Genomic DNA, 16,137 nt, shown 5'->3' on the forward strand with positions numbered 1-16,137 from the left:
GCTCATCTTCGATGAACAATAAATATTTGTTGAACAAATAAATAAATAACTGCCCTGCATTAAGTCTGTAGTGGGCTTTCTTTTCTGTGTGACCTCATTTCTTCCAGGCTCTAATTGTCTAAATTAGCACCACAGAATCCATTAACCCAGGAACCCTCGGAGTCTTTATCCCCTCAATGCGCTGCATCCCCTTTCTCTGGATTCTTTATCTCCTCCTCACCCCCTCTCTGGTTGTGTGAAGATGCTTAGCTCCCCAGTCTCTCATTAAGGTGTACTGTCAGGTCCTTATGAAGATGGAGCTGTTATACCAGAAAGAAAGAGAGAGACACACACTCACTTAGAAACCCTGTTCAATGTTTGAATGTTAAATGTGCCATTTTATTATCATTAGGATTGCTCCCACTTAATGAAACAGCATTAGCACCGAGTCGGCTGGCCTCCTTGCACTAATTGCTTTGGAAGGGAACAGGCTTATAACCATCCCGGGGTGGGTGGTGGGGTGAGGGGTGGAAACAAGGACTCGAGCAAGTCTGGATGCACTCAGATGAAACCCACCTGGAGGATCTCCAGATCGGGCCAGTTCCACCCCAGAACAGGAGTTAAAATGCTCTAGAGAGAAAAACTGGGACTGGGTAGGCAGGATGTGTTAGGGGGAATCACAGAGTGGGGAGGAGCAGGCAGTGAGAATGACAGTACATATAGCCCCAAAGGAAAGACAACACAGAGGAAATGGCTCTTCAACTGCCTGAGTCCTTAAGGTCCTAGGCACGTGTATTAGCACTGATTCTCCAGTGTGTTATAAAAAGTAACCAAGGCCGTGGCTCACGCCTGTCATCCCAACACTTTGGGAGGCTGAGAGGGGCGGATCACCTGAGGTCAGCAGTTTGAGACCAGCCTGGCCAATGTGGTGAAACCCCGTCTCTACTAAAAATAAAAAAATTAGTTGGGCATGGTGGCGGGCGCCTGTAGTCCCAGCTACTCAGGAGGCTGAGGAAGGAGAATAACTTGAACCCAGGAGACAGAGGATGCAGTGAGCCGAGACAGCACCACTGCACTCTAGCCTAGGTGACAGAGTGAGACTCAGTCTTAAAAAAAAAAAAAAAATGCCAGCCAAGCCTGTCAACCCCACGCCAAATCTGCTTTTTGTGTGATCTCAGATGGTTCCCTGAACCTCAGCCTCTGTAAAATGGGAGTATTATATCTGTAAATGGGCATAATAATGCCGACCAGCTCCACAGGGGTATGTGAGGATCAAATAAGATCATTCATTCATGCATTTGTTCAAAACACAAATACTGAGTGAGCCTCTATTATGTGCCAGGCACTATGTAGGCACCATAGATGCATCAGTGAATAAAAAAGACAAAAATCCCTGTTCTAAAACAGCATGGTTGTTCCTCAAAAAATTAAAAATAGAATTACCATATGATCCAGCAATTACACTTCTGGTATATGCCCAAAAGAACAGAAACCAGGATCTCAAAGAGTTATTTATACACCCCTGTTCAGAGCAGCATTATTCACGATGACCAAGAGGTAGAAACAACTGAGGCGTCCATGGATGGATGAATGGATAAACAATATGTGGTATGTACATATAACGTAATGTTATTCAGCCTTAGAAATAAAGGGAATTCTGGCTGGGCGCAGTGGCTCACACCTGTAATCCCAGAACTTTGGGAGGCCGAGGGCAGGTGGATCACTTGAGTCCAGGAGTTGGAGACCAGCTTGGCCATCATGGCGAAACCCTGTCTCTACTAAAAATACAAAAATTAGGCAGGGTGCAGTGGCTCACGCCTGTAATCCCAGCACTTTGGGAGGCCGAGGCAGGTGGAGCAGGAGGTCAAGAGATCGAGACCATCCTGGCCAACGTGGTGAAACCCTGTCTCTACTAAAAGTACAAAAATTAGCCAGGTGTGGTGGCACACACCTGTAGTCCCAGCTACTCAGGAGGCTGAGGCAGGATAATTGCTTGAACCCAGGAGGCAGAGGTTGCAGTGAACCAAGATTGTGCCACTGCACTCCAGCCTGGCAACAGAGTGAGGAAAAAAAAAATAGCCAGGTGTGGTGGCACAAGCCTGTAATTCCAGCTACTTGGGAGGCTGAGGCATGAGAATCAATTGAACCTGGGAGGTGGAGGTTGCAGTGAGCCAAGCGGCAGAGCAAGATCCTGTCTAAAATAAATAAATAAATAAATAAATAAATAAATAAATAAATAAATAAATAAAGGGAATTCAGATACATGCTACCACATGGATTAAACTTGAGGACATTATGCTAAGTGAAATAAGCCAGTCATAAAAAGACAAGTAGTATTATTTCACTTCATACATATGAGGTATCTAGAGTAGTCAGAGTCATTGAGACAGAAAGTAAATAGCAGTTGCCAGGATCTGGGAGGAGGAGGAAATGGCGATTTTTTTAATAGGTACAGATTTTCAGTTGTGCACGATGAAAGGAGTTCTGTAGATTGGTTGTACAACAATGTGAATGTACTTAATGCCACTTAGCTGTACACTTAAAAGTGGTTAAGATGGTCAATTTCGTTATGTGTTTTCGACCACAATTTTTTTTTAAATCTCATTTTTTTTTTTTTTTTTTTTTTTGAGACACAGTCTCACTCTGTTGCCCAGGCTGGAGTGCAGTGGTGCAACCTCAGCTCGCTGCAACCTCCAACTCCTGGGTTCAAGTGATTCTCCTGTCTCAGCCTTCTGAGTAGCTGGGATTACAGGCGTGTGCCACCACGTCTGACTAATTTTTCTGTGTGTATGTGTGTGTGTTTTTTTTTTTTTTTTAGTAGAGATGGGGTTTCGCTATGTTGACCAGGCTGGTCTTGAACTCCTGGCCTCAAGTGATCCACTCGCCTTGGCCTCCCAAAGTGTTGAGATTATAGGCGTGAGCCACTGCACCTAGCCTAAAAAAAAATCTCATTCTTACAAAGCTTACAGTCCAGTGAGAAGGAGACACATAGGCAATTCATGTAAGTAATTATAAATTAGAAGGTGATAAATGCTTTGGGGACAAAACAGAGGCAGGTTATGAGGAGGTGACAGGGAAAGCTGGGGGAGGGTCTGACCTTTCAGGTGGGTGGTCAGAGGAGAACTCACAGAGGAGGGCCTTCGAGCAGACTTGAAGGAGAAGGAGTGAGCCATGCAGGCCTTTGGACACACGTGAAAGAATGTGATGAGTTGTAAAGCAAGATACTGTGTTATCACTGGTGGGGACAGACAAGTGAGACACAGAGAAGAACCAGAATAAGATCCCCCCCAGCTCCCAAGCCGAGAAAGTTGGGAAGCTAAGATGCTCGGAATGCCCCCTTTCACCCCACAGCTGTCCGCAGTTCCCTCTGGCTTCTCTCAGTGCCACCCCCTCCCCCAGCCAGCTGCAGCTCCCCTTCCAAAATATCCAGCCTTATTCAGCCTGTTGGTGGCAGCTAAAGGAGGGACCAGTGTCTCCCGGAGGCTGAGAAAGGACGAGTGGGGGCTGCTCCCAAGTCCTGCCTCAGCTGGCGGAGGCCTCTCCAGAGGAGCCCAGGAAAGAGTGGGAGGAGGCAGGGGGGTGAGTGAGGGAGGATGGGCCGTTGGGGGATGGATGGGGCCAGCCAAGAAGGGAGAGAGACAAGAAGCTGGGAAAGTAGAGACTGGCAATGTGCAGACCACGAGGCAGGCCAGGACCCTCAGGAATGCCACGCACCCCTAAGACCAAAGGAAATGGGCCCAGAGTGCCCAAGTGGGAGGAAACCAGCCATTCTTAGGTGGGGTGGGGTGGGATAGTAGAGGAGATGTTGGGAACAGTCTCTGGGCCTAGAGGAAAGCAAAAGTCATTGTAGAAGGAGTCCCAGGACAACTTAAGGGTTTCAGTTATATCAAAGGATTTTCCAAAGCACACCAACCAGTATTCTTTCTCTGCTTCCCTTCCGCCTGAGCGTGGCCAGACATCCCCTTTCAGACACGCCGTACAGATCTTCAAGATGGAAGAAAATCAAAACCAATCAGGCAGGCAAGAAGAGACCTCTGGAAGGGCAGCTGGGGTCTGCACAGGCTGCAGGAGAGAGATAAGGGCAACGAAGAGAAAGAGGCTGGCCTGGTTGGCAAGCAGACTGAGGAAAGCAGAGGCAGGCTGAAAATAGATTGGGGGCGGGAGGAAAGAAAGCCAGGCCAGGAAAGAAGGGAGAGCAGAGGCAATCGACGCCTTCGTGACTCTGACCCAATTTTTCATATCAGCCTCGCCAAAAGATGAGGAGATGGTGGGGAAATCGGGAAAGACTGGCAAAGAGGGAGGAGAGTCAGGGCAAAGTAATTTGAGTTCTAAGACCCAGGCGATCTGAAGTACCAGTCAGGGATCGTGGTGGGGAGGAGGAGGAGGTATATACTATCCTCAGTACCAGTTTAGACCCCAGCAGAGTTTGGCATCCCAGAATGGGTTTTAGAGCTTAAGGAATGTGAGTGTACCCAGGAAGGAGAGTCAACTATCTAGAAAGGTCAGAGGCGGCAACATGGCTGAGTCAGTCTGGAGACAGTTGGCTGCAAAGTAACTCCACGCCTGCATTTTCTTCTCAGAAGAGTGATGGAAAGAGAATTTGGTTTTTTAAGTGGTGGGCTTTTAGTGCAGCAAGAGGGATTAAAGTTACACTTCAGGAAATCCATCCCATTAGGTAGATTTGTGAGATACTAAAACATGTAGATAAGCACATTTATATTCTTTCCTTGGAAATCTTTTTTTAAAAATGAGAAGCTCCACTATTTGGGCCTGTAGAGGCTCATCTGAAGGCCAGGGCCTCCCCTCAAAACTTCTGGACGACTGCTGGCTAGAAAGGGGGGTCTAAGATTTTTATTACCCTGGGAGTAGGGTCTGAAATAAATATCTGGGCCTAAGGCAGGGATAATGCAGGCACCGGGATTAGGGAGAATGGGGGAGGAGCAAGGTGGGCTGGATCTGTCAGCCCTGGAGGAGCCGCAGAGACAAGGGGTGGGATTCTAACAGGCAGGGCCCATGATATTTACATAACTTTGAATAATGAATAAGCCCAGCTCTGGGGTTCCTAGTTAGCACTGCTCATCTGCATCTTTATTAAGCTTTATAAATGATTCAGCTCCTACCCCTTCCCCCAGCCCCTGCCCAGCCTGCCCCCAAGCATCGGGGTAGTTGATTGCTCATTATTTTAGACTAGATTTGTTTCACCAACATTCAGTGATGCATGGAGTGGGGGTGGCATGGGAGAGAGGAACAAGTTCAAAAGGCAAGTGGAGTGAAGGGGTTGAGGGCTGGAGAACGTAAACAGCAGCCGTGGGAAGGCAGGCTCACAGCTTGCGAGCAAAGGCACAGAGCTAGGGATGCAGGCATCACTCTCCAAAATGCTCCTGGAGCCAACATCTTCAGGAGAGAAAAGTTTCTTAGATTCCCCGAAATGTGCCAGGTTCGAGTCCCACTCGAATCCCTGGGTTCCCTTACATCTGCTGCCAAGACCACCAGCAGGCCCTATGCTCAGCTCCAGCACGGCACTGAGGCATTGGAGCAGCCAAGTGAGTACAGTCCCCAGGGAAGTTCTCCCTTTTTCCTGAGACAGGAATTTTGCTATTTTCAGGCAAAAAGAAAAAAAAAATCTGCTACACTTGCAAGGCAGGAACAAGCACCAGGTCTATTAGGGGAGAAAGAAATAGGAACAGGTGCACATGGTATGAGAATCTGTAGGGAAAGGGAATGCTGTGTTCGCAGAGAGTTAGCACCCACCTTGAAAGAGGAACCTGGAGAAGATGGGCAGCCCTCACCTGATCTGAGCAGCTCTGGGAGCTGCCTGATCAGCTGGTCAGAAACGGGGAGAAGTATTTAACGGCACAAACATGGAGGAGTTGGCGGGAAGCTGGTAGGGGGAAAGGCAGAGCATTTCTCAACCCTGGCTGCACATTATAACCACCTGGGGAGCTTTAGAAAGATGATGCTTGGGACCCACCCAAGACCAATTAAATCAGAATCGCCGCGGGAGAAGGCCCTAGGCACCATATTTTTTAAAAAGCTCTTCACTTTTATTTGGATCCTAAACAGACTAATTTTAAAATATATATTGTATATTTTACATAAATGTAAAATTTAAAATATATATAATATATAATAAAATCAGGGAAGTTTAAACATTGGACGTTTTGTATTAAGGAATTATTGATCTTTTTTAGGTGTGATAAGAATATTGTGATTATGTTTTTTGAAGAGTCATTTTCTGGCTGGGTGTGATGTCACACATCTGTAATCCCAATGCTTTGGGTGGCCAAGATGGGAGGATCACTTGAGACCAGGCGTTTGAGGCTGCAGTGAGCTATGACCATGCCATTGCCCTCCAGCCAGGACAAAAGAGCAAGATCTTGTCTCTATTTAAAAAAAAAAAAAAAAAAGTCGGCCGGGCGCAGTGGCTCATGCCTGTAATGCCAGCACTTTGTGAGGCCGAGGGGAGCGGATCATGAGGTCAAGAGATGGAGACTATCACGGCTAACATGGTGAAACCCCGTCTCTACTGAAAAATACTAAGAATTAGCTGGGCATGGTGACATGCGCCTATAGTCCCAGCTACTTGGGAAGCTGAGGCAGGAGGCTCGCTTGAACCCAGGAGGCAGAGGTTGCAGTGAGCCGAGATCACGCCACTGCACTTCAGCCTGGCGACAGAGCGAGACTCCATCTAAAAAAAAAAAAAAAAAAAAAAGTCCTTTTATTTTTTTCTCTTTTCTTTTCTTTTCAAAACATCCTCTCACTCTGTTGCCCAGGCTGAAGTGCTGAAGTGCAATGGTGCTATCACAGGTCACTGCAGCCTTGACCTCCCAGGTGATCCTTCTACCTCAACCTAGCTGATTATTTTTATTTTTTGTAGAGATGGGGTCTCCCTATGTTGCCCAGGGCTCAAGTGATCTGCTTGCCTTGGTCTTCCAAACTGTTGGGATTACAGATGTAAGTCACCGTGCCTGGCCTCATTTTCTTTTCTTTGAGGAATACTCAACTATTTCCTGGTGAAATGACATCATGTCTGTCAGCTTCAAAATAATACAGTGAAGGGAATGGGGAAGTGGGCGGGGTTGCCAATGAAGCAAGATTCCCTGTTGATAACTGTTTTAATTTTTCTTATTTTAGATTAAATTAAGGCCGGGCATGGTGGCTCATGCCTATAATCCCAGCACTTTGGGAGGCTGAGGCGGGTGGATAGCCTGAAGTTAGGAGTTGGAGACCAGCCTGGCCAACATGGTGAAACTCCGTCTCTACTAAAAAAAAATACAAGAATTAGCCAGGCATGGTGGCATGTACTTGTAATCACAGCTACTCAGGAGGCTGAGGCAGGAGGATCACTTGAACCTGGGAGGCAGAGGCTGCAGTAAGCTGAGATCGTGCCACTGTGCTCCAGCTTGGGCAACAGAATGAGACTCCGTCTCAAAAAAAAAATTAAATTATATATATATATATATATATATTTTTTTTTTTTTTTAAGATACGGGGGTCTCACTGTGTTTCCCAGGCTGAATTTGAACTCCTGGGCTCAAGGAATCCTCCCATCTCAGCCTCCTGAGGTGTGATAACTGTTGAAGCTGCTTGATGGGTAAAACAGGTGTATTAGTCCAGTCTCATACTGCTATGAAGAAATATCCGAGACTGGGTAATTTATAAAGAAAGGTTCAATTGACTCACAGTTCTGCATGACTGGGGAATACCTCAGGAAACTTACAATCATGATGGAAGGCACCTCTTCACAGGGTGGCAGGAGAGAGAATGAGTGCAGAGCGAAGAGTGGAAAAGTCCCTTACAAGACCATCAGATCTCGTGAGAACTCACTCATTATCACAAGAACAGCACGGGGGTAACCGCCCCCAGGATTCAATTACCTCCCACCAGGTCCCTCTCACAACACATGGGGATTATGGGAACTACAATTCAAGATGAGATTTGGGTGAGGACACAGCCAAACCATATCAACAGGTTCATTCATTGTACTATTTTTTTTTTTTTTTTTTTTTGAGGCGGAGTCTTGCTCTGTCGCCTGGGCTGGAGTGCAGTGGCCGGATCTCAGCTCACTGAAAGCTCCACCTCTCGGGTTTACGCCATTCTCCTGCCTCAGCCTCCTGAGTAGCTGGGACTACAGGTGCCCGCCACCTCGCCCGGCTAGTTTTTTGTATTTTTTAGTAGAGACGGTGTTTCACCATGTTAGCCAGGATGGTCTCCATCTCCTGACCTCGTGATCCGCCCGTCTCGGCCTCCCGAAGTGCTGGGATTACAGGCTTGAGCCACCGCGCCCGGCCCCACTGTACTATTTTTTAAAACTTTTTGTATATAAAGCGAAACAGCCAGGGGTGAGAACCTCAGAGCCAGCCACTTAGGAGGACAGGCGCTACCTCGGCACCTCTGTGGGCAGAACCAGCTTGGAAGAGAACAGGTTTGCAGGACCCTAAATAAGAGGGGAGGGCTCAGTCTCCAATGTCCTGGGCCCTAGGCAGGACAGTGGGGAAAGAATAACTGGCACTTAAAAATGCAATTTGGGGTTTGGAGGGCTCTTCAAGCTGCTTTGCTGTAAGCCCACACAGCCTCTGGAGTCCCCTGCTTTGTGTACCAGGCCTGGAGGCCAGACTGAGGGAGCCAGCTGCCTGAGGCAACCAGTGCAAACAGTCAGCTTCTTCTCTGCCTCCCTGCCCTCTCCTGACCAGCTCCACAGGGATTCAGACCCCCATCTCGGTTGGCATCCCCCACTGCCCATCACCACTGCTTCCCTGCACTGTCACTCCTCCGACGGGCTCATCTGCTAGTGCCAGGGAACGTCAGCCCAGCTGAGTTCATCGGGAATTGGGGGAAGCCGAACACAAATCTGTACAACTGTGGGCACCCAGACACCCATCGACAGAGGGAGCGGGAGAAGACCCCAGTGGTTGCCGCCAGAACTGTGTGAGCTGCTGAGAGATTCCCCGGTAGCTTGACCCTACTTGCAGTTCACTCCTTTAATGAACAAATCAAATGAATCCTAAATTCTCAGGTATCTACCATCCCAGACTAGTTGAGTCTCCTCGGCCTTGGCCCATGGACCAACACAGGAATGCCCATGTTCTCTACGTGCTCCTGAGAAATGATTTCCTGCCCCACTGAAGTGGATGCCCCCACTCTACCGCGTATCTCAGCCCTGCCCTCCACCCATTTCCGCTGGTGGCACTACCAGCTCCGGCCTCCTGCTCGGTTTGGGGCGCTATCTGTCTTTTGTGCTCCATTACCTTCCCCCATGGCCTCTAGGGGCTGGGGAGGGGAGAGAGTTGGAGGGGCTGTTTAAGAGATTTTTGGAATCAGTGCCTGTGCATCACTCGCTGCCATGAGTTATTTCAGCGCTGATGTTTGTCTCGAGCTGATTATTCCAGCCTGAGAACAGGTGGAGCAGCCTGCGGTGGTTTATTCGTCAGCCAAGGCCATCTGTTCCCAACAAGCTGAGATTTGTAGCTGATTTCTACTGGGGAGCAAGGAGTTGGGTGTGAGGAGGGAGAGGGAGATCACACCCACACCCCAGGGGCCTTGCTCCTCCCAGACCTTCCAGGATGCCTCAGCCCCCGAGTTTCCCATTTTACTAGGGATCCTGCATTTTCCAATTTCTCAGAGAAACTCACTGGTCACTCAACTTGGCAACAACACTTCCCTAAGGGGTACACCTTCTCAGATGGAACCATGTATTAGAAGCACACATCTACCAGCCGGGCACAAAGTCTGGCCAGTAAGCCATGTCCTCCTGCTTGCAGATCTTAAAAAAAACAAAGAAAAGAAAAAAAAGAAGTATATCACTATGGCACAGATATCCTAAATGACCCTCTCAACTCTTGGCTTCTCCTCATCCCAACCCTACTACCAGTCCCTTTAACAAAAACATCCTTACCTAAACCCATCACCTGCAGGGCTCCCGGCTGCGTGGGAGGGCTTGGTCTAGATGCTCTTGTCTCATCCACCCTGCTCGCCTCCCCTAAATACCCTGTTCATGTTCCACCCTCCAATCTGTTCCTCTTCCAGCTTCCCTCTCAGCCATGCCAAGAGAAGCCTGCTGCTTTAAGAATGGCTTTCCCTGAGCAAGGGATCTAAGCAGTTTCTAAGCAGCTTTGCCACACGGTTTACCACCCCCCGCCCACTGCCTGCTATGATTTCTGTATATGAAATGTTGGGAAAGAAGTGACTCTTACACTCAAGCTAATATGACAATTTGGGGCCTTCTTTGGTGTTGCTACACACATCTGTACTGACTTTTAAAAACTGTATGAAAACTTGGTATTGAAAGCACAGCTACTTCACCTGTAACCCCACATCCCCAAGTAAAACTACTTACAGTTTTCAGAGGTCCCTTCTAATATTTACTTATTGATCTGTGTTTTCCCATCTACTTTTGTCATGTCTATATGTAACCTTAGGAACCCATTAACAGAGCTGTAAGACTGCCTTACTTTCTAGTTGGTTCTCTAGGCTTATTTTGTCAGTTCCTGGGAGCAGAAGCTCCTTTCTACTATTAAAACCTGCCCAGTGACTGAGTATGTTTCCACCAGAAATAGTGGCTCCCACAGATGTGCTCCGGAACCCACAAAGGCAGGCCATGAGACCTGTGCTTCCAGGGCAGAACCTACCAGGGAGTGCATTCACTAGGGTCACTCTTCCTTGGACAGTAGTCCCCCAGCAGTCCTCAAGCAAGGGTGCCAACCTGCAGTTGATGCCAGGCCCCAGGGTTAAGATGAGCCATGAGACCTCTTTCATCACATACAATTTTATATTTGCCTGGCTGCCTGTCACTCACCTATCTTTCAAAGTCCTAATGTTTCCAAAGCTATTGGCTATATCTTCCCCATACAGAAATTTTTTTTTTAACTCTTTTTTTTCTTTTGAGACAGAGTCTCACCCGTCGCCCAGGCTGGAGTGCAATGGCATGATCTCGGCTGACTGCAACCTCCGCCTTCCAGATTCAAGTGATTCTCCTGCCTCAGCCTCTTGAGTAGCTGGGATTACAGGTTCCTACCACCACACCCAGGTAATTTTTGTTTGTTTGTTTTTTTGTTTTTTGAGACAGAGTCTTGCTGTGTCACCCAGACTGGAGTGCAGTGGTGCAATCTCTGCTCACTGTAAGCTCTGCCTCCTGGGTTCACGCCATTCTCTTGCCTCAGCCTCCTGAGTAGCTGGGGCTACAGGTGCCCGCCAGCACGCCTGGCTAATCTTTTGAATTTTTTTTAGTAGAGACGAAGTTTTACCATGTTAGCCAGGATGGTCTTGATCTCCTGACCTCGTGATCCGCCCGCCTCGGCCTCCCAAAGTGCTGGGATTACAGGTGTGAGCCACCGCGCCCAGCCTAATTTTTGTATTTTTAGTAGAGACGGGGTTTCACCATGTTGGCCAGGCTGGTCTCGAACTCCTGACCCCAGGTGATCCACCCACCTCGGCCTTAACTTTTTTTTTTTTTTCTTAATTTCCATTTTCAAATTCCCTAGTGTCCTCTCTTTCCCGAATCCATTTGCTGCTTTTCCTAATCTAGTCAGATCATAGATGTGGCACAAAACATATAAAAATTTATTAAAATGTGGAACTCTTTGACTCTTAAGCCACTTCAAATATAATTTGGTTGGATAGTGTCAAAACGTAATATCCTTTTTGAATTTTATTTTTTGGTAAAACTGTCATAGCTGACTTTTGATATCTACAGCAAATTCTATCTGCACATATAAGTATTCCACTAGGGGATTTTATGTCACTGACTTCAGTCGCAAAGCACTCACTCTTTTTGGAATTTCCCTTATGTATATGACCCATCACTGGGGCTCACACTACAGAAGACTCAGTTTCTCTGTACAATTCCTTCCAAACACATCCGGCATCCTTGTTAACTCCAAAATGGCTACTGCTCTGGAAATCTTTCCTCCCAGATCAAATAGCAGGGAATGAATGGTCTGGATTGTTGTTGTACTGTAATGAAATTAGACTGAAGTGAATATAGCTTAAAATATGCATTCTGAGCGATGTGGAACTGTTTTTCATATTGCTGGCACAGTGGGAGTGAAGTGAAAATGTGATAATGTATGGGGGATGCTCTGAAAATTGTGAAGAGCGACGCAAATGTGAAGTAGATATTTTCCCCTCAAATTGCCAAGAAGCGTTTCCTTTCTGAGGCCAGGCCTTGGCGAATGCCAAGCACACGCGATTTGAGATGAGGACTACGGCAGTGATTCTTTGCTTTCTTGCCTCTCACTGCATCCTCTGCCAAGGCCAGAATAGTTAGGAGACGCTTGGCCAGCTGCTGGAAGCAAGTTGAGGACTCTGCTTAGAAAGATGACGTCACCCCTCAGACTCAGTTTTCTTTCCAGGATGACGTCTTCACAGAGTTGTGATGGAGGTGAAATGAAATTTTGTAGGGCAAAGTGCATAAGCGCTGGGGCCATCATAGTAAGTGCTCAACAAATGGGAACTGTTTTGGCCTTTTTTTTTTTTTTTTTTGAGACTAAGTCTTGCTCTTGTCCCCCAGGCCAGAGTGCGATGGCATGATCTCGGCTCACTGCAATCTCTGCCTCCCGGGTTCAAGCCATTCTCCTGCCTCGGCCCCCCAAGTAGCTCGGATTATAGGTGCCTTGCCACCACGCCCGGCTACTTTTTGTATTTTTTTTAGTTGAGACGGGGTTTCACCATGTTGGCCAGGCTGGTCTTGAACACTTGACCTCAGGTGATCCACCCGCCTCTGCCTCTTAAAAGTGCTGGGATTGGCCGGGCGCGGTGGCTCAAGCCTGTAATCCCAGCACTTTGGGAGGCGGAGACGGGCAGATCACAAGGTCAGGAGATCGAGACTATCCCGGCTAACCCGGTGAAACCCCGTCTCAACTAAAAAATACAAAAAACTAGCCGGGCGAGGTGGCGGACGCCTGTAGTCCCAGCTACTCAGGAGGCTGAGGCAGGAGAATGGCGTAAACCCGGGAGGCGGAGCTTGCAGTGAGCTGAGATCCGGCCACTGCATTCCAGCCTGGGCGACAGAACGAGACTCTGTCTCAAAAAAAAAAAAAAAAAAAAAAGTGCTGGGATTACAGGCGTGAGCCACCACGCCCGGCCAATTGTTGGTCTTATAACCCTCCTCTCACTACTGACAGGGTAGGAAGGGGCCTCAGTCCCAGTCACTGGCCCTGGGCCTCAGCTCAGTCCAAAGACTTCCAAGCGCCCTTAAAAGGGCGGGAAACAGTATTTCTGGGTTGCTGGGAGACTAGACCGGTCCTAATGCCCCTGTAATCATTAAAAGGACAATGCAGACGGGCGGCCCGTCAGGGGCTTGAAAACCCATTGCCCTTTTAAGGGGCATGGCTTCTGGGAAGTGCGTAAAGAACCTCCAGGCAGGGGCGGGACCAGAGGGCTACGCGCGCCAAAGAACAGGGGGTATGCAAATGTCTATGAATATGCTAATGAGCTTTCGGTTTCCCAGTGAATGATCAGGCACCGCCTGGACTGGCAGAGCGGACTAGGGAAGAAGAGGAAATGAGAGGACCTTGAGGTTCAACCGAGTGGCTGAATGGAAACTAACTCCCGATGGAGAATGTGCGACGTTTCTTCCACAGCACCCGGATCTCGAAGCCCCACTGGCACCACCCATGAGTCCCTCCAGTTCCTCACTAGCGGGATGAAGGGGGAGGGCGTGGGAGATTCTTTTGGCTGTGGTAAGGAGCTCTGAATTTAGAAGCCAGAAGTTTCTTGCCAGCAGTACTACCTTGTTTCACAGTTGGGGAAACTGAGGCCTGACAGGTTAAGCCCCTTCTCCAAGGTCGCAGTGCTAGAGGCAGAACTCAGTTTGGCAGGTTTTGTCTATTTTTGCTTTGTTTTCCCTACTGCACATGGGCACCACTCTGGAGGTGAAAAGGCAGCAGCCTCAAAGGCAGAAGAGCTTGGTACATTACCAAACGTGTCGGACTGCCCACCAAGCTGGAGGTTTTAGAAAATATGTCCTAGGGAAAGATGGAAGGAGTCGGGGTGGCCGCCAGTAGAAGCAAGCAAGGACAAATTATCATAGACTTGTCTGGAATGTGTTGCTATAAAAAAGGTGATGAAGTGTTCCAGCTTCCCAGAGATCCGGCGCAGTGGAAATGAACAGGGAACAGAAGAGATTAGGGTTAGATTTAAGGCAGTACTTTCTCCCAGGGATGATAATGGGGTCCTTTATTCAGTGACCAAGGCAGGCAAGGGACTCATCCCCCTCCCACTTCTGAGGCCTTTGGGAATCCATCTCCCTCCAGTCCCACATGGCCTGCTTGGAGGTCAGGAACGAATTAGATGACTTTGAAAAGTCCCCACTATTCAGGTAGGCGATCCTTTCCCTGGATGGGCCTCCTGGGCTCTTTGCTGAGGGTAAGGACAGCAGCCGCTCTGGCTCCAGGGCCCTGGGGGAGAAACAGCAGTCATGGCATCCCTTGCAACACACTCCCTGCCAAATTGATTCAAATTGGCTTGGATATGAACATATGATTAAAGGAGCGGTGCGATTCATTTATCAGGAGAGATTAAAGAGCGGCATCTGCGCAGCCTAGCTGGGGGACAATTAAGGAGCAAATCGCTAAGTGTCTGTGCCACCAGGCAAGGGGGTGGAGGATGGGGGAAGGACAACTGGGATAATCTGCCAAGGAGACACAAAGACAAAAGAAGATCATTTAGGGGTCACTGCCTGCCACTGTCGTTTCTGGGCACAGACTGGGCACCATGCGGAGTCCCACAGGGGCACTGGTTCCCGCCCCTGCCTCTCATTCAGGAGTCAGAGCAATCCCGGGGATCTGCAGTTATAGAGGAGGATCTAGCAGGCTGGCTTTGAGCCTGGCAAAGGGCCAGATTCGCCTTCTGCAACATCTTAAAGACCAGGGATACCATGAACATACAGGTAAGGTCAACGGCAGAGCTTTCAAGGTACACCCAAAATAAACATCAGCTTTGGTGGCCCTAAAGGCTCCTGGACTCCTCTGGGGCCAAGGGAATTGTCTCCTTCTCAGCTGAAACTTGGAGAAGCACTGGTCATGTGACAATGCATAGCCGGCCTGTGGCATGTTCTACTACCACCTCTCTTTCCCTGCCCCAGGACCTTTGCTTAAACTCTTCTTCTTCTCAATATGCCTTTCCCAGCAACTCTACCTGTGGAAGTGCTATTTTCAAGTCCCTATCAGAATAGCAACTCCTTTTAGAGGCCTTCCCAATCCTCCCCGCCGAAGAGAGTATCTCCCTCCATAATAAGTCCAAAGCAACTTCTTTGTCCTTGTTAGGCCTTACGTAATTATTTCCACATGGGTCTGCTCCAGCCCTCATCCACAAATCCCTGGAGGATGGATACTATGCTGTGTTCCTTTCTACCCACTCCAAGCTTATACATACTAGCAGGTGCAGCATGTATTTTGTGTCTACCTCCCTCCACTTTATGAAGGAAGGGACCTTATCCATCACCAGCACCCAAAATAGGGCCTAGGCACAGCAGGCAGTCATGAAATATTTCTCAACTGTTAAGCAAATGAATATGTTTTCTGACTTGAACAAAGCTTTTTACCCCAGGCCGGGTTATTGGAGGTTGATGTTAGAGTTTCCAGTTAACCAGAGGCTTGACTCAGTATGAGCAAACAGATTTGGGCATTCATCTAAAGGTGGCAGGGAGTTTGTCACACTAGTTCCTAGTAGAAACAGAAAATGTACCACGCTATGTGAAAACAGGAATAAAAGATGAGAGTGACAGAACTGAACATAAGCTAGCAGCCTTTAAAAAAATTTTTGTAAAAAAAAAAAAAGTAACTTAGGCCGGACACGGTGGCTCACGCCTGTAATCCTAGCACTTTGGGAGGCGAGGCAGGCAGATCACCTGAGGTCAGGAGTTCGAGACCAGCCTGCCCAACATGGTGAAACCCTGTCTCTATTAAAAATACAAAAATTGGCTGGGCGCGGTGGCTCAAGCCTGTAATCCCAGCACTTTGGGAGGCCGAGACGGGCGGATCACGAGGTCAGGAGATCGAGACCATCCTGGCTAACAGTGAAACCCCGTCTCTACTAAAAAATACAAAAAACTAGCCGGGCGAGGTGGCGGGCGCCTGCAGTCCCAGCTACTCGGGAGGCTGAGGCAGGAGAGTGGCGTACACCCGGGAGGCGGAGCTTGCAGTGAGCTGAGATCCGGCC

The sequence above is a fragment of the Piliocolobus tephrosceles genome, chromosome 16 (genome assembly GCF_002776525.5).
Source record: "Piliocolobus tephrosceles isolate RC106 chromosome 16, ASM277652v3, whole genome shotgun sequence".
NCBI lineage: Eukaryota > Metazoa > Chordata > Mammalia > Primates > Cercopithecidae > Piliocolobus > Piliocolobus tephrosceles.